The 23485-nt window shown below is 35.8% G+C and overlaps 1 long non-coding RNA gene across 1 annotated transcript; it reads right to left on the reverse strand.

The window, feature by feature from the left end:
- Nucleotides 1-7266: 7266 nt before the first annotated feature.
- On the reverse strand, nt 7267-10045 carry LOC135730367 (uncharacterized). The gene is made up of 3 exons (XR_010525957.2): nt 9800-10045; nt 9352-9393; nt 7267-7550 (listed from the first exon to the last, which is right to left on the reverse strand). It is a non-coding gene; the product is annotated as an uncharacterized lncRNA (long non-coding RNA).
- Nucleotides 10046-23485: the final 13440 nt, after the last annotated feature.

Below are 23485 nucleotides of genomic sequence, written 5' to 3' on the forward strand. Positions count from 1 at the left end.
GACTCTGAACTGGGAGTACGTTGATCCAGTACGAGTTCACGGGTGGGAAGTCACGGGTTTGACTGCCGTTCCAGTGCACTTTCACCGGTAGAAGGTTGTAAAAACACGAGTTACAGGCTGCCTAGAACGCATAGGGTCGTGAGTCGTGGTTTTGAAGTCGTAACTCACGGGTTTAAAAACCTGCCTGGAACACAGCATAAATCACAGTCAATTTAGAGATCATATCATTTACATAAATCAACAGTTTCTCTTTCCCTGCAAAAAGACGAGTTTTGGTTTTTATATCCAGCTCTTACACAACCTATAACACACTTACTTTGTGAAAATCATAAAAAGTTAAAAGTAAAAAATGATGACAATTATTTGTAAGTTTTTATTTATAATATGAATACTCTAAACAGTGAAATGACTCCCACTGTATTTAGAAACTGTTTTTATTATAAAAAGTGATCAAATATTGAAGCAAAATCATAATAAATTACAGTTTATAAACAAGATTTATATTAAAGTTAACATAGCTTACCCCAAAAAATTACAGGGTCAAATTTTGGACATTTTCTTCACTTCTAAAACACAACAAAATTCAATGCCTAATTTAAAATATAAGTAAAAACTAAACGGAAAATGTATATACAGTGAACAGTACATTAGCCCATTAATTTCTATAATCTTTTGAGGATAAATAAACTCCACCGAAGCTTCACACGCCAGGCGCAGTTCTAAAGAATTACCGCTTGAGGGCGCTTTAGAGGCGCTTATGTGCGTTGGTTGCTATTATTCAAACCTCCGCGAAAGTGCTGTTTTATATTATCAGATTTTGCAGATAATTTGTTTAATCAATGCGTAATCATATTTTGGTAGCACGGACTGTTATATGTTTTAATCGACAAGATATATTAACTTTTATATTTTTTCAGTGGTAAAGGAAGGATGTTCCGATTGGTCGATGTACTGTTTGTCCCGCCTCTCCTTCATTGTGATTGGACAAAAGCGATTTACAGCGCGCCACTTTATAAATACACATTATTAGCAGAATAAAAATTGTTTTTCAAAGCATCTTTAAAAATGTTTTATATAAAATTAATATGTATACTTGTTTCGGAATATCATTTATTTTATAAAAATATTTTTAGCCAATGGGGTCTGCGCTCAACCACAAGCTCCGCCTATGCCTGCATTGAGCTGCAAGTATTCGAAAGTCGTCATTTTCTATCCCTATGATAAATGTTGCTGGTTTTACTTTAAAAAAAAAAATGCATCTTGCGAATACAAGACAAAGTTAATCTGTGAAAATGATTAATTGCACTTCAGTGATGACTATAATGAGTCTCGACCTAATATCTTTGCACGTCTCTGTGAATTTAAATCATGGATTTTTAATAAAAGGCGGTCTTTACTCTGATTTTATACCATTCAGTGTGGTTTTGCATTTACAGTATACGGTATAAAAGACCCTTTAATCTGTTAATCATTTGTGATTCTGGCAAAATGAGTTGGAATAAGCAAATTAAATTTTTTGTTATTTAGATTTTGAAATTCTTTATTTTTAAAAAAAATCACAGGTTTAGTTAATTTTGGACATTTTCTTCACTTCTAAAACACAACAAAATTCAATGCCTAATTTAATATACAAGTTAAAACTAAACGGAAAATGTATATGCAGTGAACAGTACATTAGCACATTAATTTCTATAATCTTTTGAGGATAAATAAACTCCACCGAAAACTCACACGCCAGGCGCTGTTCTAAAAATGACCGCTTGAGAGCGCTTTAGAGGCGCTTATGTGCGTTGGTTGCTTTTATTCAAACCTCCGCGGAAGTACTGTTTTATAAGTATCAGATTTTGCAGATAATTTGTTTAATCAATGCCTACCCATTATGTGGTAGCACGGACTGTTATATGTTGTTATCGACAAGATATATTAACTTTTATGTTTTTCAGTAGTAGAGGAAGGATGTTTCCGATTGGTCGATGTACTATATGTCCCGCCTCTCTTCCATTGTGATTGGACAAAATCGATTTACAGTGCGCCACTTTATAAATACACATTATTAGCAGAATAACATTTGTTTTACAAAGCATCTTTACAAACGTTTTAAAATGTATAATATAAAATTAATATGTATATTTGTTTTGGAATATCATTTATTTTATAAAAAAAATCTTTTAACCAATGGGGCCTGCTCCACCACAAGCTCCGCCTATGCCTGCATTGAGCTGCAAGTATTCGAAAGTCGTCATTTTCTATCTCTATGTTGCTGGTTTTACTTAAAAAAATGCATCTTGCGAATACAAGAAAAAGTTAATATGTGAAAATAATTAATTGCACTTCAGTGATGACTATAATGACAGTCTCGATCTATCTTTGCACGTCTCTCTGTATTGTCCATTTAAATCATGAATATTTAATAAAAGGCGGTCTTTACTCTGATTTTATACCATTCAGTGTGGTTTTGCATTTACAGTATACGGTATAAAAGACACTTTAATCTGTTAATCATTTGTGATGCTGGCAAAATGAGTTGGAATAAGCAAATTAAAATTTTTGTTATTTTGATTTTGAAATTCTTTATTTTAAAAAAATCACAGGTTTGGTTAATTTAAGGACATTTTCTTCACTTCTAAAACACAAAAAAAATCAATGCCTATTTTAATATACAAGTTAAAACTAAACGGAAAATGTATATGCAGTGAACAGTACATTAGCCCATTAATTTCTATAATCTTTTGAGGATAAATAAACTCCACCGAAGCCTCACACGCCAGGCGCTGTTCTAAAAATGACCGCTTGAGGGCGCTTTGGAGGCGCTTATGTGCGTTGGTTGCTATTATTCAAACCTCCGCGGAAGTACTGTTTTAAAGGTATCAGATTTTGCAGATAATTTGTTTAATCAATGCGTACCCATTTTGTGGTAGCACGGACTGTTATATGTTGTAATCAACAAGATATATTAACTTTTATGTTTTTTTCAGTAGTAGAGGAAGGATGTTCCGATTGGTCGATGTACTATTTGTCCCGCCTCTCCTCCATTGTGATTGGACAAAATCGATTTACAGCGCGCCACTTTTGATAAATACACATTATAAGCAGAATAACAATTGTTTTACAAAGCATCTTAAAAAACGTTTTAAAATGTATAATATTAAATTAATATGTATATTTGTTGTGGAATATCATTTATTTTATTTAAAAAATAATTTTAGCCAATGGGGGGCCTGCTCCACCGCAAGCTCCGCCTATGCCTGTATTGAGCTGAAAGTATGTCGTCATTTTCTATCTCTATGATAAATGTTGCTGATTTTACTTTTAAAAATGCATCTTGCGAATACAAGAAAAAGTTAATCTGTGAAAATAATTAATTCAAACCGCCAGGTGCTGTTCTAAAAATATCCGCTTGAGGGCGCTTTGGAGGCGCTTATGTGCGTTGGTTGCTTTTATTCAAACCTCCGCGGAAGTACTGTTTTATAAGTATCAGATTTTGCAGATAATTTGTTTAATCAATGCGTACCCATTTTGTGGTAGCACGGGTTGTTATATATTGTAATCGACAAGATATATTAACTTTTATGTTTTTTAAGTAGTAGAGAAAGGATGTTCCGATTGGTCGATGTACTGTTTGTCCCGCCTCTCCTCCATTGTGATTGGACAAAAGCGATTTACATCGCGCCACTTTATAAATACACATTATCAATTGTTTTACAAAGCATCTTTAAAATGTATAATATAAAGTGAATATGTATATTTGTTGTGGAATATCATTTATTTTATAAAAAATATTTTTAGCCAATGGGGGGCCTGCTCCACCACAAGCTCCGCCTATGCCTGCATTTAGCTGCAAGTATTCGAAAGTCGTCATTTTCTATCCCTATGATAAATGTTGCTGGTTTTGCTTTTAAAAAATGCATTCTTGCGAATATAAGAAAAAGTTAATCTGTGAAAATAATTAATTGCACTTCAGTGATGACTATAATGAGAGTCTCGATCTATCTTTGCACGTCTCTCTGTATTGTGCATTTAAATCATGAATATTTAATAAAAGGCGGTCTTTACTCTGATTTTATACCATTCAGTGTGGTTTTGCATTTACAGTATACGGTATAAAAGACACTTTAATCTGTTAATCATTTGTGATGCTGGCAAAATGAGTTGGAATAAGCAAATTAAAATTTTTGTTATTTAGATTTTGAAATTCTTTATTTTAAAAAAATCACAGGTTTGGTTAATTTAAGGACATTTTCTTCACTTCTAAAACACAACAAAATTCAATGCCTATTTTAATATACAAGTTAAAACTAAACGGAAAATGTATATGCAGTGAACAGTACATTAGCCCATTAATTTCTATAATCTTTTGAGGATAAATAAACGCCACCGAAGCCTCATACGCCAGGCGCTGTTCTAAAAATGACCGCTTGAGGGCGCTTTGGAGGCGCTTATGTGCGTTGGTTGCTTTTATTCAAACCTCCGCGGAAGTACTGTTTTATAAGTATCAGATTTTGCAGATAATTTGTTTAATCAATGCGTACCCATTTTGTGGTAGCACGGGTTGTTATATATTGTAATCGACAAGATATATTAACTTTTATGTTTTTTAAGTAGTAGAGAAAGGATGTTCCGATTGGTCGATGTACTGTTTGTCCCGCCTCTCCTCCATTGTGATTGGACAAAAGCGATTTACATCGCGCCACTTTATAAATACACATTATCAATTGTTTTACAAAGCATCTTTAAAATGTATAATATAAAGTGAATATGTATATTTGTTGTGGAATATCATTTATTTTATAAAAAATATTTTTAGCCAATGGGGGGCCTGCTCCACCACAAGCTCCGCCTATGCCTGCATTTAGCTGCAAGTATTCGAAAGTCGTCATTTTCTATCCCTATGATAAATGTTGCTGGTTTTACTTTTAAAAAATGCATTCTTGCGAATATAAGAAAAAGTTAATCTGTGAAAATAATTAATTGCACTTCAGTGATGACTATAATGAGAGTCTCGATCTATCTTTGCACGTCTCTCTGTATTGTGCATTTAAATCATGAATATTTAATAAAAGGCGGTCTTTACTCTGATTTTATACCATTCAGTGTGGTTTTGCATTTACAGTATACGGTATAAAAGACACTTTAATCTGTTAATCATTTGTGATGCTGGCAAAATGAGTTGGAATAAGCAAATTAAAATTTTTGTTATTTAGATTTTGAAATTCTTTATTTTAAAAAAATCACAGGTTTGGTTAATTTAAGGACATTTTCTTCACTTCTAAAACACAACAAAATTCAATGCCTTTTTTTATATACATGTTAAAACTAAACGGAAAATGTATATGCAGTGAACAGTACATTAGCCCATTAATTTCTATAATCTTTTGAGGATAAATAAACGCCACCGAAGCCTCACACGCCAGGCGCTGTTCTAAAAATGACCGCTTGAGGGCGCTTTGGAGGCGCTTATGTGCGTTGGTTGCTATTATTCAAACCTCCGCGGAAGTACTGTTTTAAAGGTATCAGATTTTGCAGATAATTTGTTTAATCAATGCGTACCCATTTTGTGGTAGCACGGGTTGTTATATGTTGTAATCGACAAGATATATTAACTTTTATGGTTTTTTCAGTAGTAGAGGAAGGATGTTCCGATTGGTCGATGTACTATTTGTCCCGCCTCTCCTCCATTGTGATTGGACAAAATCGATTTACAGCGCGCCACTTTTGATAAATACACATTATTAGCAGAATAACAATTGTTTTACAAAGCATCTTAAAAAACGTTTTAAAATTTATAATATAAAATTAATACGTATATTTGTAGTGGAATATCATTTATTTTATTTAAAAAATAATTTTAGCCAATGGGGGGCCTGCTCCACCGCAAGCTCCGCCTATGCCTGTATTGAGCTGAAAGTATGTCGTCATTTTCTATCTCTATGATAAATGTTGCTGATTTTACTTTATAAAAATGCATCTTGCGAATACAAGAAAAAGTTAATCTGTGAAAATAATTAATTCAAACCGCCAGGTGCTGTTCTAAAAATATCCGCTTGAGGGCGCTATGGAGGCGCTTATGTGCGTTGGTTGCTTTTATTCAAAGCTTTTCTTTTTTTTTGTATTTATTTTCTTTGTGTTATCTGTGTTTATTATGACTTATGTTTTATGCTGCTATTTGGACTTCTTTACAAACTATTAAGATGTGTATCTTGAATGTTGTTTGGTTTTTTGTATGATTGTTTAAGCAATTAAAAAAAAAAAAAAAAAAAAAAACCTTTTATTCAAACCTCCACGGAAGTACTGTTTTATAAGTATCAGATTTTGCAGATAATTTGTTTAATCAAAGCGTACTCATATTGTGGTAGCACGGGTCGTTATATATTGTAATCGACAAGATATATTAACTTTTATGTTTTTTAAGTAGTAGAGAAAGGATGTTCCGATTGGTCGATGTACTGTTTGTCCCGCCTCTTCTCCATTGTGATTGGGCGGCTGGGTAAAAGCGATTTACAGAGGGTCACTTTTGATAAATGCACATATTATTCCCAGAAAACGACTGTTTTACAAGCATCTTAAAAATTAACGTTTTAAAATGTATAAGAACCAAAATTAATATGTATATTTTATATTTATGTGGAATATAATTTCTTTTATAAAAATCCTTTTAGCCAATGGGGGGCCTGCTCCACCGCAAGCTCCGCCTATGCCTGCATTGAGCTGCAAGTATTCAAAAATCGTAATTCCCCAGCAAACATGTCCCATTGGGCCCCAGGTGGGGCCACTGTGGGCAAAAAATTGGGGCCCACAGCGGGCTGCCCCTGTGGGCCCCACTACCGGCGTGAAATGCGGGGCACGTGTGGGCCCCACACTATGGGGCCACAATGGGGCCCCAGTGGGACAGCCCAAAGTGTGGGCTGGGTGTGGGCTTACTGTGGGCACATTGGGCAAAGCGTGGGCTAACTGTGGGCTTACTGTGGGCACATTGGTTAAAGTGTGGGCAAAGTGTGGGCTTACTGTGGGCACATTGGGCAAAGTGTGGGTTTACTGTGGGCACATTGGGTAAAGTGTGGGCTAACTGTGGGCAAAGTGTGGGTTTACTGTGGGCACATTGAGCAAAGTGTGGGCACATTGGGCAAAGTGTGGGCTAACTGTGGGCACATTGAGCAAAGTGTGGGCTGTGGCAAAGTGTGGGCTAACTGTGGGTACACTGGGCAAAGTGTGGGCTTACTGTGGACAAATTGTGGATTTAATGTGGACACACTGGGCAAAGTTTGGGCTAACTGTGGGCAACGTGTGGGCAATAAATACAGTAGGCACCCTGGCTGTAAATACACGGAAGTAAAATATAGAAAATTATGTGCAAAACATGTGGATTGAATACTGAATTTCTTTTATTTTACAAAATCACATAAAACCACTTATTACTAAACAAAAGAAACAGAACAATGTGAATCTCCTCAGGGGCACCAGTTGATATTATCTTCTGGTCCTTCTGATTCCTCCCCCATCCTGCTCTCTGTCACTGCAGATGTGGTGTCCTGGTTGCTTTTTTGTCACAGCATCTAAGTGAAAACATAAAAAACAATATAAACATCAACATTAAAACAAGTTTTTTTTTTTTTACAAAAAGTCAATCATGATTAATCCAAGTAGGAAACTAATTATAAAAGGGGTTTTCTACATTTTAACATTGTTTTTAGCCCCAATTATTAAAATACTTCAATTGCTTGATTTGAGACCTAGTTATTATGTGCTTAACCTTTTAAGTGTCACCCCACCCTATTGAGTTAAATCTACACTCTTGAAGCTTTCAAACAATATACAGTTTGTCATGATTAGATAAGAATTCATATGCAAACATTGAAGTAAGTGTAGGTGTCCTGCTGGTGGGACAGTGACATTTAGCAGAAAATAAATGTTTTGAGGCACACTCTCTTCATAAATGAATCAATTACTCTCCCTACATAGTTTATTTTATAAAACACTGTTGAAATGTCTATTCTGGAGTAGGGCTGGGCAAAAAAATCGATTTTCCGATTAATCGTTTTTTAAAACGTGGTCTAATAAAAATCGATTCTCAAAGAGCAGAATCGATTTTTTTTCTTTCATATTTATTTCCACAAACATTGAACGTAAGATTAACTTTAATCTAATTACTAGTCTTCTTCAACGTTAGTGTTGTGGCTTTTAATTTTTTTATTAATTACACACTTGTAAACTGCTGTTCACTGTTCTTTTTTATTAATATAGTACTTGTATTAAATCTATATTCATTGAGTTGAATCGAGAATCGAGTATAAAAACCTACCCGAGAACCAGAATCGAAAATTGAATCGAGAATCGAATCGATAGCTTGTGAATCGAAATCGAATCGATCTGGAACATCTGAATCGATACCCAGCCCTATTCTGGAGGCTTAGACCTTTCCAACGATATATAGTTTTTAGTGATAGATTAAAATTTACATCAACAATATTAATGCAAACTTAGGTGTCCCGTATTCGTAAGTCTAAGCTATCTATATATATATATATATATATATAAGAAATCGTTCAGTGCAAGATGGTGTAGTAGCATATATAAGTAAATGTATACTTGTAAATGTAAGCAAAGGGACTTACATTTGCTCCCGCCCGGATTTATGCCTAAAGAATCCGTACAGCTGATCTGTCTTTTATAAGTCTGATAAAACTAAAAGGTCTTTATATATTTGAAGGATGCAATACTACTCTATAGGTATATAAGATTAAAGGAGAAGTCCATTCTTAAAATGGGGCCCATTGCATTTTCATTAGGAAAAATTACTATGGTCAAGTCAATGGGGACCATTTTTGAGTTAACTACTCCTTTAACATTAGCTGAAACAGTGTGTGGTGTTTTATGTGAGCTTTAAGGTGGCAATAATAAGATAAGTGCTAAGATACTATAATTTATACAATGTATACTGCACTAGTTTTTCTTACCAAGTATTTCAAGTAGGTTTTATTGCTTTAACTGGATCCAAATGGATGATCTTATAATCGTCTTTGTTTAGGGGTACATATTTAGGATTTTATTGCAGAAAGCTGATGGATATTAACCAGCGAGTCACTATTTGATTTAGGTGAATGAGCTGTGTTCTGACCTTGAGCACAATAAAATATAAAATGATGCCAGAAAAACATTTTTTTATTAAAACTATATGCACCTTCTAATACATGATATGGGACTGAGGTGTACATCAAGTCAAAGTGAGCTCTGACTATTTGTAGTTAATATTTTGTAGTTATATTTTTTATTTATCCATTGTATTGAGGAGAGCGTTTTGAGCACTTATTCTGACCCATTTATTTTGGGTGCAAATACAAACAAAGTAATACTTACTCTTCAGCCAATGGAAAAGATCAAACACAACAAGAAAATTAGCTGAAAGAAAAGTGAACATAAAAGTACAATAGTTATTAATGCAGAATTGATGGCTTCTGTTTAAATTCTTCTACTGTAAACTGTGTTCCCGTACTGTAAGTTACGTTATAACCTTATTATTTACGCGTAAAAACCCTACAGTTAAATAACCTGCGTAATAATTAACTAAACAATGTAAAATACATTTAAGAACGAGGATAACACATTTTATAGAAACTAAAGACAAATAAAAGATCTGCTCTACATTAGCTCATAGCTACATCACGAGGTCAGTCAAACAAACAACTTAAATCAACAGTAAACATTAAAGTTCATAATATTTTAGTCATATCAAATTACTAACAACAAAATGAACATTACTGTGAACTTATTTTAATGAAGTAACCAGGATTTAATAAAAACTTACCTCAGAATTTATCACAGAAACGAAAACTGTCGTCTGAGGTAAACATCGGTTAAATTCAGTTTTTGAACTCACGAGGACGGAGGCGCGTGCCCGCAAATAATAGGTGTGTTCGACCTCATGCGGCGCTGACATGATGATGACGTCAATGTACCGCGAGAGCGGTTCGAAATTAGACCTCTACGTGTAATTTCTTGACTCAGTCTCGCGATACGTTTACGTCATCAACATATGATGTGGGTTCTCGCAGCGCTTCATGAAGTCGAACATGCCTAATAACACATGACAAAAGACAACATGTTAAAACACAATAAAGATGGCAAAGAAAGTGTTTCTCATAGCGAAGCACTGCGTTCAGACGGACTGAAAATTAGAACTTGTTTAACATTAAATATTTATTGCATTAAAATAAACAGAAATGTTGTGCTTTAAAGCATAGCTTTTAAGATCCTTATCCGGGGGTGTGTTCAATTATTTCTACATAAACATGCATGCACATTTTGTTCTAAATGGACAGACCTTCATAAAAATGTATAAAAATGGTTTTATTATAGCAAGTGTAGTAACTATGGTTTTTGATTTAACAACAACAATTAACATCAAAAGGAAATGATCTGCTAAGATAATAACAACCAATGATAATTATTTTAATAATTTAATAATAATTATACTTATTTTAATCATTCAAATATTAAAAAAAATATTATTACTATATGATAAATGAATCAGAAATCAGAATCAGAAAGAGCTTTATTGCCAAGAATGCTTGCACATACAAGGAATTTGTTTTAGTGACATAAGCTTCCAGTACACAAAGACACCAACACACAGACAAAAATTGTAGGCAAATAAATAGGTGTGTAAACAATTGTGCTATAAAAGACAATTTAATAGGATTAAATAAGATGCAGGGATGTACTAGAATGGAGGGGTAACAAATAAAATATAAGGATATTGCACTTTTTTTGCATAAGCATGAGTGGGGAACATTTAACTGTTCATGAGGTAGATTGCCTGGGGGAAGAAACTGTTTTTGTGCCTTACTGTTCTGGTATTCGTGGCTCTGAAGCGCCGGCCAGATGGCAAAAGTTCAAAAATGGGGTGACTTGGATGTGAGGGATCCAAGAATAAATGGCAAAATAATTGGGGCTAGCTAGAAAATATGGGGCTTGTGTGGGTTTTTTTGTGGGCAAGCCCCACAAAAAATCTCATGGGATAAAAAGGGCAAAGTAATAGAGGGCCCGCATGGGCTAGCCCATATGGGCTCTGTTTGGGTTTTTCTGTGGGCAAGCCCACAGTGGGTTTGCCCACAAAAAACCCTCATGGGGCCCAAAAGGGCAAAGTCATACGGGGCCCGCATGGGCTGGCCCATATGGGCCCTGTTTGGGTTTTTCTGTGGGCAAGCCCACAGTGGGTTGGCCCACAAAAAAACCCTCATGGGGCCCAAAAGGGCAAAGTCATACGGGGCCCGCATGGGGTGGCCCATATGGGGCCTGTGTGGGTTTACTATGGGCAAGCCCACAGTGGGCTTGCCCCTAGTAAACCCATGTAGGGCCCCCAAAGGGCAAACTACTGTGGGCCCCACATGGGCTAACCAGCATGGGGCCCATTTGGGGTTTGGTGTGGGTTTGCCCTGCCCACAGTGTCCCACAGCATACCCACAGTGGGCCCGCATGGGCATGTTTGCTGGGTCGTAAATCTCTATGATAAATGTTGCTGATTTTACTTAAAAAGATGCATCTGGCAAATACAAGAAAAAGTTAATCTGAGAAAAATAATTCATTGCACTTCAGTGATAACTATAATGACATTGTGCATTTAAATCATGAATATTTAATAAAAGGCGGTATTTACTCTGATTTTATACCAAGGTCAAGTTTGGTTTTATATTTACAATATACAGTATAAAATACACTGTAATCTTGTAATCTTTTGTGACCCAAGTTGGCAAAATGAAGTTGATAGAGTCCCCAAAGTCAATTTTTGAGTTAAAGATTGAAGGTTTGAAAACAAAATTACTCTATCCATACCTTAAAATCACTGGTTAAACTAATAGATTTAGCACACATAAATATTATTGTGTTCTACTTTTTTCTTTCTTTTATTGTTTGATTGACATTGACACAGACAGCTTTAATATCTGTAATGCAAGGATCTAATATAAATTATATTAGATATATTAGATCAAACACTCACTTAAGACATAACAGATTATATCTGTGTGAATTCTTGTCAAAACAGATATTTTTAAAACTGTAATTCTGTATATGTACAGTATATATCCAGGTTTGTGCATGCTTCAAATCTGTCAGTTAGCGTGAGGAAGATCATTTTCAAATCTTGACCCTCTTAATAACTCTTTTAACATCAAACAAGTCCTGCACTTTATTTTTTAATTCCTGTATGTTTTAAAACCCAAACCAAAATAAGACATGTGTGGATGCATGCATTGTTGTATTAAAGGGATAGTTCAGCCAAAAATGAATATTCTGTCATCATTTACTCTCATGTTTTTACAAACTCGCATCAATTTCCTTGTTCTGATAAACATGAAGGAAGATATTTTGAGAAATGTTTGTAACCAAACCGTTTGTGGACCCCATTTACTTCCATAGTAGGAAAAAGAATACTAGGGAAGTGAATGGGGTCCACGAAAGGTTTGGTTACAAACAATTCCTCAAAATATCTTCCTTCGTGTTCATAAAGGACAAAGAAATGTATACAGGTTTACTTGTATATAACTAGTAGTTTTACTTACTTTCTTTGCTTTGATCAGTGTTGCCGTTGGGTCATATTTTTTTTAATGTCCTGTGTTGTCCTAACTTTTCTGGTGACCTGTAGGTGAGATCAGATATGAAATGTCAGTCATGCTGACAAGATAACATTTAAGATAACATTGAGCTACACTCAGAAAAAAGGTTACAAAATTTATCAAGGTCCTAATATGCACCACCATTTTTGTACAGGTACCTTTAAGGTACCAAAATGTGCCTTTGAAGTACCAATATGCACCTTTTAGGTACAAAAGTACTTGTTAAAAAGGTACTGCCCCAGTGACAACTGTTGTACCTTCTTGTACCTTTATTTCTGAGAGTGTGTGAACTCTTTCCCGAGAGTCATGAATATGCGCAGTAAGTTTGATCAAATTAGCTTTACTAGCGGTGGGTTGCTATTACTTACAAAAACAAGTTTGAATGTTTTTCAAATTTAAAATAATATGTTGAAATGACTTGTAAAACACATATTTTAAATTTAAGGCATCAAAAAAACTTTTTACAGTGTATTACAATGAAATACTGCAGATCTCAAATAAAAATGACGAAGAAATGTTATTAAATCAAACTCTCACAGTGGAGCAGTAGAGATGTGAGAGCTGTTCGATGCTATAATAAGTGACTGCCTGTGTCAAGATCTCATGTTCATGTAAATACATGAAGTATCTTTATGATTCAGTCTTAAAACTAAACATAAAAACAAAAATGTTAGTATTGGTAGATTAATGTCATGTCTGCACTGCATTACATCGTTACCAAAATACACAAATATTCTCTGGCCAAAAATATATTTTAAATGTATGTAAAATACATTTTGTAGACAGTAAAGCTTAATTAAATATATTTTTTGAATTTGAAAATATATTTCGTTTTAACCTTCATATGAGAATATATTTTAAAATGTATTTCAAGGGCAACAAATACATCTCTAATTTTACAACCCATATGGCAAAAAATATATTTTTCCTTAAAAAGTTTGTATAAAATGTATAAAGTAAAATTATAAAATGTATATTTTTGTAATTGAAAATATATTTATTTTTAACCTTTTCAAACCTGTTATGTTAACAGGTTTGTAAAATAATATGCAACGTGAATATAAATACATTTTTCCAAATATATTTAAAAATATACTGAAAATATATTGGTGAATACATTTAGTAAATATATTTTTTGGCCATTTTTTGAAAAATATTTAAAATTATATTTAAAAATATATTTTTTGCTGTATGGGTAATAATAACTTATATACTGTACACACCTTTGAGCTGTTTGTTGATATTCATTTATAGTTTTAAACATGATGTTCATAATGTTGTGCTTCAGAGTTCAGTGCTTCATCTTGTAAGCTTTGTGAAGAGGGCCGGACTGGACATCATACGGTGGAAAGTGTTATTTCTTCTCTTCTGAAACACAGAGAAGGTTTGAGGCTCATGATTTATGTGCTGGATTTAAAGCTCATCTGGTCACCATCAACAGCAATATTCTGATAAAAAAGAAATGATTTTATGTTGTTTACATACTTTAGAAAGGATTAAAAACTGTTATGTTTGAATAACTGCAGTACAACTCAAATGTTCAACTTTAGGACTTCCTGGTGTCTACAATTAATGAGACTTCTTGATGATCTGGAGACTGAAGGTCGATGGGTTTGGGTTAATAACCAAACTCTTAAAGCAACTGCAGTAAAGTAAGACCTCTGAACTCTTTACTTTTGCTTTCTGTATTCAATCTGATGTTAAACAAAGTTCATAAAAATTTGAATTATTTTGAATTGAATTGTAAATAATAATAAAAAAATTCACAAGAATGTAAACTATAATTTTGACCCAAGGTTTTGGACTGTGTTTTGCATCACAGATATTGGATTTATATAAATGATTTTAAAAAATCAGAAATTCTTTTAAATATGTCATTATCACACTTTCTGATAGATCATTTGATTCTCTGCCAAATATCACTGTGAATGAAATATATTTTCTCTAATGACTTTTAAAGGTTCTGGTTTAAAAAGAAAGATGGGAATGGGATGGATAACTCGGGCTTGTCTGGGATATGAAGATTCTCATTTAAACTCTTGGTTTGATGCATCTTGTAAAACCAAGATGATGTTCAACTGTGAAAAAAAATATTCATTGACTCTGTAGTGAAGGATCCTACCTTAGATCCTCACGTGCAGAATGTTTTTATTATTGTGTTTTTTAGTTTATTTTTAATAATTTATTTACATAATCATCATAATCACTTTATAATCATTAGTTATCCATATAACTGTTTATTTGATTATTACTTTTATTATTAGCAATTTCATTATTATCATTTTTATCATTAGATTTATTGTTTATTCATTTATTCGTTCATTATTATATTTCTATATTTTATTGTTTATTCATTTATATTGTTTATTCATTCATTCATTATATATCTATATTTTACGTCTCAAGATTCTGTGTGTAAACAAAGATAGATAAAGAGAATGTTTATGGAAGCTCATAGTCTACAGTGCATGCTGAATTTATGCTGGTTAGATGAGGTTTGAACATTGAGACATATATGCAACTGAAACTGTCCATCTATTAAACTCTATTTTATCATCAAAAGCTTCGTCTCGTGTCCTGCTTGTGTTCTTCTCTAGCAACGATTGATCAACCTCTTAACTGACAGAAGCCTGTTAAACAAGTACATTTATATTTTCTGACGTGATCTGGCGTCCGCGGCTGGATCGTTTTTTCTTTTGTCTGGTGTGGAGACCTGATCTAACAGAAGTGATGACTAACATAACTGAAAGAGACTCGCTGATATTCACAGTTTGCTTACAACAGTTTGTTTCATCTGTCAGAAAAAAATTGTCAAAATAATCCCTACACTGTGTAGTCACTGTGTGGCGGCACCCACATTCATATTAGTTTATATTAGTACATTAAAGGGTACAAATGTATAGACATCTGTAGTTAATTCCCATGCTGGTCCATGCTGGTTTGATGCTGTTTTTTTCAGCAGGGTGTTGTTTACTTTAATGTAAAAGATTACTTGACACAATAATGCGTTGTAAGGTGATGCGTAACCCTGACAAAAGGTATTTCTAAAGCCAGCAGCAAATGGCTGAATCCACAGGGAACCAACCGCTTTTAAATTCCTGTTGAATTATCATCTGAAACCTCTCAAAGAGTTCACATCTACCCCCCAAGACAGCTACCCCAAGTGTGGGACAGAAGAGTCACAACCTACCACACTTTCTCGTTCCCCTCTCCTCATGTTCTCAAAGCAAACTGTATATGGAATGCTAGATTTTGTATACACAAAGTATCTGAAACTGGTCTTGTTTGGTGTTATATGAAGTGTTTTAATGCAAGTGGTACATTTGGGTTTATTAATATGACAACAGGATTCAATGTTAATCTGTGACAATAAATAAGTAAATTTAACCTAATGTTTGGAGACACCTCCTACCTTAGAGATGTTGACCAATCACCCACTGTATGTATATTAGGCAACACCCCTGGACTTGCCAGAACCATGTCTTTATCACAATGCTGTAAGGGTTTTTGTGTTTCATTCATTTCTGTTCATTGTTGATCATCTTGTTTAGTTAACTTGTTACCTCATTATTAGTTTCACCTGTGCTTAATTATAGTTAAGATCTTACACCTGTGTTTGCTTATCACTTGCCTGTATATAGTTTGCCCCTGTGTGTGTGTTCTTTGTCGGTGATCGTCAATGTATGTTGTGGATTTGCTATGCTCCTCATCGTTGTATCATTAAAGTTCTAGTTTATTGTTTATCCAGTGTCTCCTCATCGTTGTGTGTGAATAATACGTGACAAATGTTTTGTTCTCTGGATATTTAAGGAAAATTTTAAAAGATTCAGATGGGACTTTTGATATCTAGAAATGCACCCCCATGATGCTGTCCTGGCACAGCATCATGTATTTTTATTTTATGTTGAGGAATCTATAAATCTTCATTCTGACCAGGTATGCAATGTTTTTTTTTTATTCTTTCATATTTTTATTTGATTGTAAATTGGCTTCTGAATTATGTTTTACCTACCTGGTTAATAAATTGTTACGTTTGCCTACATTCTAATTTTCTCTGTATTATTTACTCTTCTAAGTTACTATAAAGTATTACGATATCCTTTGTTACCACAAATCTTTGATCGGGGTTCATTCATGTTAATTAGATTCTGCCTCTTAACTATGTTGGTGGGCAGTCGCATGGACTATCGGAGTGATCGTTTTATTATCCATTTTATAATTACGTTGTTATATAGTCATATGATTTAACTATAGGCAGCTAGAAGGAGCTAAGCTAAACCTCTGGTTATAATTTATTAAGTGGTGTAAGCGACTGTGGGGGCTATATGGATACTATTTAATGAGAGCACGTAAACATGAAGCGGTATCGTTAAATTGCTTTAGCCATAACCTCTAGTTTTTGTATGGTCAGATTAATTACTTAACCTTAACTAAGTTGTTTTGTAATCGCATTTGGTAATCATAATTACCTTTGTTATAATCGCGTTGTTATATAGTTCTATGATTTAACTATGTGCGTCTAGAAGGAGCTAGACTGAACCTCTGATTATGGTTTAAGTTGTATACTTAATTGGCGATTTTTGAGAGCTATATGGTGACCTTTTAACAAGAGATTGACTTTGTTAAATTGCTTTAGCTACAACCTCTAGTACGGTCGAGTTTGTGTTCAGTACCCAGACAACGGCCGGTGTGGACTGATATGAGGTAATCGAATGAATTCAATGTAAACATGAGTAAATAGAATGATCAAACATTTTATCCAAATTCTGTATTTACATCAATTTGATTCATATTATATGTCTTTATCTTCTTGAAGTCAGATGAAGCTACCTAAGTTGCGTAACATTAAAACGTCATTGGTAAGCGCCGGAAAAGACCGAACGCGCGACGATCCTTCTGCCATGATGTCTGGTTACCGCCGTATTCACAAAATAATATTTCTTAAAATGAATATGACCCACAGTCATTGTGAAAAAGCTCATGCATGGTCATCATGAAAGCACTTCACAAAACAACATCCCTCCCTTTTGGATCGAAGGCGTCCATATTTGGAGAAATGTTGATTGATTTGATGTATTTACTTCACATTTTTTTGTAGAGAGGAGTAATGTTTAATCCATTTTACGCGGCGATATGAGCCACTGATTCATACGCTACGCCTGAGGGCGCCCTCATGCAAATACCGTCCACAATTGGTGCCCATATAAGGGCATACCCGCCTACCCTGCAGCTAAAAACCTATGGCTAAAACATGCACATAAAGGTGTTTTGTTGGATAAAACAAGAAGACAATAAACGCGATTGGGATTATATATGGTGCTGTGTGTTTGATTTTGGAATCCGAAGCCACGTCAGCTCACATATGGTTATTTAAAACACTCGACTTCTGTCAGTTCGTAGCAAAACAAAACTGTTTTAATCCCACCAGTTCTCCTGTTTTGATGGTGTGCTAAGCTAACCCTTACAAAAAATAACTGCAGTACACTGAAGTACAACTACAGTAAACCTGCAGTACAAAGTAGTACAACTGTCAGGTTTAAAATATTTATGAACCTTGACAAAAATAAGACGCACTCAGACCACGAATGGGGTAGTAATATTCTGCAGGGAGAACCCAGATTGAGATGTCTTATCAGGAAACATTCAACTGTCTCTCGACTAGAGCCTCTCTGCGGACTGTATTTATTTAGGTTTTAATCACTGGTTAACTCGGTTCATTCCGAAGGTTTAACCTTACAGACTTTCACAATTGTAACAACATCACACATTTTGCTAAGTCTAGTAAAATAGGATTGACTACATCTTACCAAAAACAAAGATAGTAACTTGATGATGCAGCTTGATGATGCAGTAACAAAAAGGTCATATGATAACAAAAGAACATTGTACGCACTATTTTACCTTGGCAATTTTCTGAGTAGCTAGTAAGACAATATGATTCTAATACATTCATAAATCTAAGACAAGGATTATACATTCATAGACAAGGATTATACATTCATAAATGGTAACATAAAATATTCAAAAACGTCAAAAGAAATATATTTTCTCCAACAACAACTGCAGTAAAATGAAATACAGCAGTAGGTTTGCAATCTTTTGAAGTACAACTCCAGTAAACCTGCAGTACAAAAGTAGTACAACTGCAGTAAAACTGCAGTACAAAGTAATATAACTGCAGTATAATTAAGCACAACTGTAGATTTGCAGTATCATGAAGTACAGTATAATTGCAGTATAGTTGCAGTACCTTTAAATTCAACAGCAGTAAACTGCAATAGAAAAAAACTGTAGGTTTCCAATATAATGAGGTATAAATACAGTACAACTGCAGTCCAGTGATGTTACACTGAAATGCATGTATACGCCTACCAAGCATACTGCATTACTGCAGGCATGCTGTACTGAGCAACATGTAGCCAATGCTGTGGTTACAGTACTACTGTACAGCAAGTAAAAGCTATGGACTACTGCTATGCAACATACATTTCTATACTCTGTTGGAGTTGTGGGACATTGGAAATGTATGGAAATCACTCAATCAGGCACAATGAAGAACACAAAAATACAGAAATAAAGGTGCAACAAAATAACGTATTAATAAAAAATGCATTTGCTCGGAGATTAAACTATAACTAATTCCTTATGCGAGTACACTTGGCCTGTATTTTTTAAGTGACTGTGTCAACAGATAATTTGGGAAGGAATCATCCTGTTATATTAAGTTAACAGAGAGGAACTGTCATGATGCTGTCAGCCCTGTATGTTTTTTCCTTGTTTCATATGTGACAGGATCATGTTAGCCCTTATTGTTGTCTTGTTTTGTTGGGAGTCACATAGCCTGGGTTTATGTTTTGTGTACCTCGTGCTCTCCTATCTTAAGTCTTGACCCTGCCCTCTTGTTTTCTTGTTAATTATTCATTATTAGTTAACACCCTTCACCTATGTGTCCTCGTTACCTAGTTTAGTTCTCCCCTATTTAATGCCCTTGTGTCTACTGTCCCGTGCTGGAAAATTGTTCATCTTACAATCATGTTGGGTGTTCCTGTCTTGTCTCATCCTGCCCTGTGAAGTGTTACTGTAACCCAGAGTACATAAGGGTTATATATAAAGACATAACAATGCATATATATTTATATAAATGCTTTGGAGTTTAAATGTCATGTAAATAAGTTAAAACTAGTAATTCTTAAAGTTCATAAACTGGTTAAAAATTGTATCTTGCAAAAATGATGAGCGTTTGCTCTGACCAATCAGACCGTAAGTAATAGGCTCCACCTACCTGCTTCACGTGCTGTTGCGTTCAGATTGCGCAATACCAGAGAGGAGAGAAGACCAGAGGAAAAACTAAACTTTAGTAGTGGATGTATTTGAGTAAAAAAGTTGAAAATAATCATACATATACTTAAAGTTAAACATAATACGAAGAGATTGAGTGAATTCAGCTTTTATTTTGTTTCAAACGTGTTTGATGGGTTAAATATTCCGTTGAGTTGCTGAAACAAACCATTTGGATGTGGTGAGTGTATTTGTGACAGGTGGGAAAGTTATGAATTGTGATGCACCGGGCTTTAGTGCGAACAGTTTTAGCGAGTCACGTGATCATGTTTAGCGAGTCATGTGATCATGTTTAGCGAGTCATATGATCATGTTTAGCGAGTCACATGACGTTCTCTCAGCTGACTGGATGTAATGCGAGTAGTATATTAGGCCACCCCGCATTTACTATTTGAAATCTGATGGTGTGACTAATTTATCACGTTGAACTTGGCCGGCGGTGATCCGATACGAAGCAGGGTTCGTTGTCTGCCGCGTGATCGGCATCTTTGGCTTTATATACATGTTTCCTTGTTTGCGCTGTGTCCAGACAAGATGGATGGATAGCTTCATGAGTTTTGTTGAAGATCGTGTTGAAATTGTCTATGTGGAAATATTGATTTCAGTCTATATGGTATGAGATCAGTACAGACGTGATCAGGAGTAAATTGTAACCACTGTTTTCCCTATGTGTAAAACATCGACAAGTTAGTGTGTTGCACTCAGGTTGTGTGAAACCATTTGCCTTGTATGTAAAACCACCTCCAAATTAGTGTGTTATTGATTTATTGTTTGCTGTATACGGCGAGGCCTGTTCTTTTCTTTTGTTTCTTTGTCAGCTGGGGTTGGGAGAACACAGAGAGTAACATATTCTGCTCGAGCTGGAACCTAGTCCGTGCTATTGCCGTGAGGCTTGTACTAAGTGTGCGCGTGTATCGTGACATTACTAATAATATTGCAGTTTGTAGTGGGTTTATGGTTGATGTGCGGTGTAACTTTTAACTAATTACAGCACTTCTAATTATAGTGTGTATATAGCTTACAGCTGTGTATATGTGACTAGGCCTGTTATATCTGCTTGGGGTAGGTTATGCTATACAACCGCTAAGTCCTCTCTGTGATCCCGTTCTCAGTTGGCACCTTTTTACCCCTCGCCTTTAATGAGGTGATATTGATTTGTGTTTTTTTTGTCTGTTGTTAAGACTTGACATAGCAGCCTGCCTGCCGTGTGTGCACATTTATTTGATGTCGATGTATATTGCCTCTGGAAAAAGTTAAGATCACTCCTATGTCAAATGAAAGTATTTATACATAAACTCTATTTTTCTACGACAACTAATTAAGGCATTAAAGTGTGTGTCTCTTTTTGAACACTGTGTCTACTCCCTCATTCATTCAGTTGAATACCTGATAGTGGGAATCCTTGGTTTATACATTGGTTCATTAATTGTGGCCCCCCTAGTGGTGATACCAGTTAGGTAGGGTTACATTTGGCGTAGTCGGCAGGGCTTGTGGGAGTAGGCTGTAGATCGGTTTGGCTGCTTGTTTTATTTTGTTTATTTTTTGTTGGAGGTGGTTGTTTAAAAGGCATTAGGTGGGAAAACAGTGGTTACTTCAAAGGGGTTCCATTACTCATCGTACTCAAGTTGGGCTGCCTGGTCGTCAACATGTCTTTGGAAAGCGTGGAGGATCAGGTGAAGAGTTTGACTGAGATGGTTAGCCAACTTAAGGCTGAAAATCAGCGGCTCCAGGGGCAGGCAGGTCCTTCTAATACAGTAGATTTAGACTCTGATCCCCCCAGTAGTTCTATCACCCAAACCCCCATGGAGCATCTGGTATGTGTACCAAGAGAAAGGAAATGTCCCCGGTTCTCTGGTAAAATGTCTGTAGACAATATATCTGTAGAAGACTGGATTGAGGAGGCAAATAGATCCTTAACAACCCGTCGTATGTCTAAACTTGAGCAAGCTTTGTTTTTGTATGATTTATTAGACGGGGAAGCTAAGCGGGAGATAAAGTTTAGTCCAGCAACGGATAGAAATGACCCACAGAAAATTTTTGAGATTTTGAAGAATAATTTTCGCTGCTCTAAATCTCTTAATGCATTGTATCGTCAGTTTTATCACCGCCGGCAGTTCGAAAGCGAATCTGTGAGAGAGTATTCCCATGTCCTAATGGAGTTGATGGGGCAGATTGAAGAAAAAGATACTGATTTAGAACATTCTGATCGCCTTATCCGTGATCAGTTTGTCGAAGGCCTTCGTAATGAGAAACTACAAGGCGATCTGCTAGATCAGATTGCCGCAAATCACCGCCTAAGTTTTAGGGCTATACGTAGTGAAGCCCTTGATTGGCTTAATAGGCGTGCACAAACTACACCTCGGCCTCGGGCCTATTCCTGCAATTCTTATGAGGTAGATGCTAATGTAGTATCAGCTAGCTCTTCCTCAGATCTTACAGAGTTGAGGGAATGTTTCCGTAAACAGCAGGCCCAGCTAGATGCAATCTTATCTAAATTAGGACAGTCACATAGTGTTCCCAGTTCCACCAATAGACCGGTGGGTGCTCAGCCTAAGCCATATAAATTTCAAGCAGACGGGAAACCTATTTGCCTACGTTGTAATAAAGCGGGCCACATAGCAAGATTTTGCAGGGCTATGCTCCCAGTAGGTCAAGGAGTGGTAACACGTAGCGACTTACCTGGTGAAGGGCAGGTTGGGGTGGCTGCCATTAATGTACTGCAGCAGGAAAACTAGCGCCCTCCGGTGTTGGGAGCTTGGCACCAGGGGGGGGTTTGTTGGGCTCAGAACAGAAAAGGACTCCTGCGACCAAGGCACATCTCATTGGAAGTTGCCCAGTTATAGACATCCGCTTTGGGGGAGTACCTACACGATTCCTTCTTGACACTGGTTCTATGGTGACAACGGTGACTGAGAGTTTTTTTCGGCAGTATGTGCAGCCGCAGACCAATGAAACGATGCAGCCATGCGAGTGGTTACGGCTTAAAGCAGCCAATGGACTGGCCATTCCCTACTTGGGCTATATCGAGTTGGATCTGGAAGTACTGGGCAAAGTGCTCCCAAAGATTGGAGTGCTAATTGTTGCAGATGTACAGGATTCCACCACCCGACAACAGAAGATGACGGTGCCAGGCTTGTTGGGGATGAACGCCATTAGCCGTTGTTACCAAGAGCTTTTTGAGGAACATGGGAAGAACTTGTTCCACTGCCCATTAATACAGACAGCAGAGAACGGATGGAAACAAGCTTTATCTGAATGCCAGGTTGTGGAACGCCTGTCTAGCTCTGGCGGCATTGGAAAGGCAGTTGTGCAGCCAGGGCCAGCTCTTCGTATACCCGCTGGGTGCCTGAAGTTTGTGCATGCCACTTGCTCTCTTGTCCCAGGTGTTATTACATCATGTTTCCTAGAGCCACTGCCCTATGGAGAGGGCCGATTGCCACCAAACCTTTTTATTTCATCAGCCCTATTGCCAATTGCTCAAGGCAAAGTCAATGTACCAGTAGTGAATGTGGGAACAGAAGATCAGTGGCTTCAGCCTC

The sequence above is a fragment of the Paramisgurnus dabryanus genome, chromosome 20 (genome assembly GCF_030506205.2).
Source record: "Paramisgurnus dabryanus chromosome 20, PD_genome_1.1, whole genome shotgun sequence".
NCBI lineage: Eukaryota > Metazoa > Chordata > Actinopteri > Cypriniformes > Cobitidae > Paramisgurnus > Paramisgurnus dabryanus.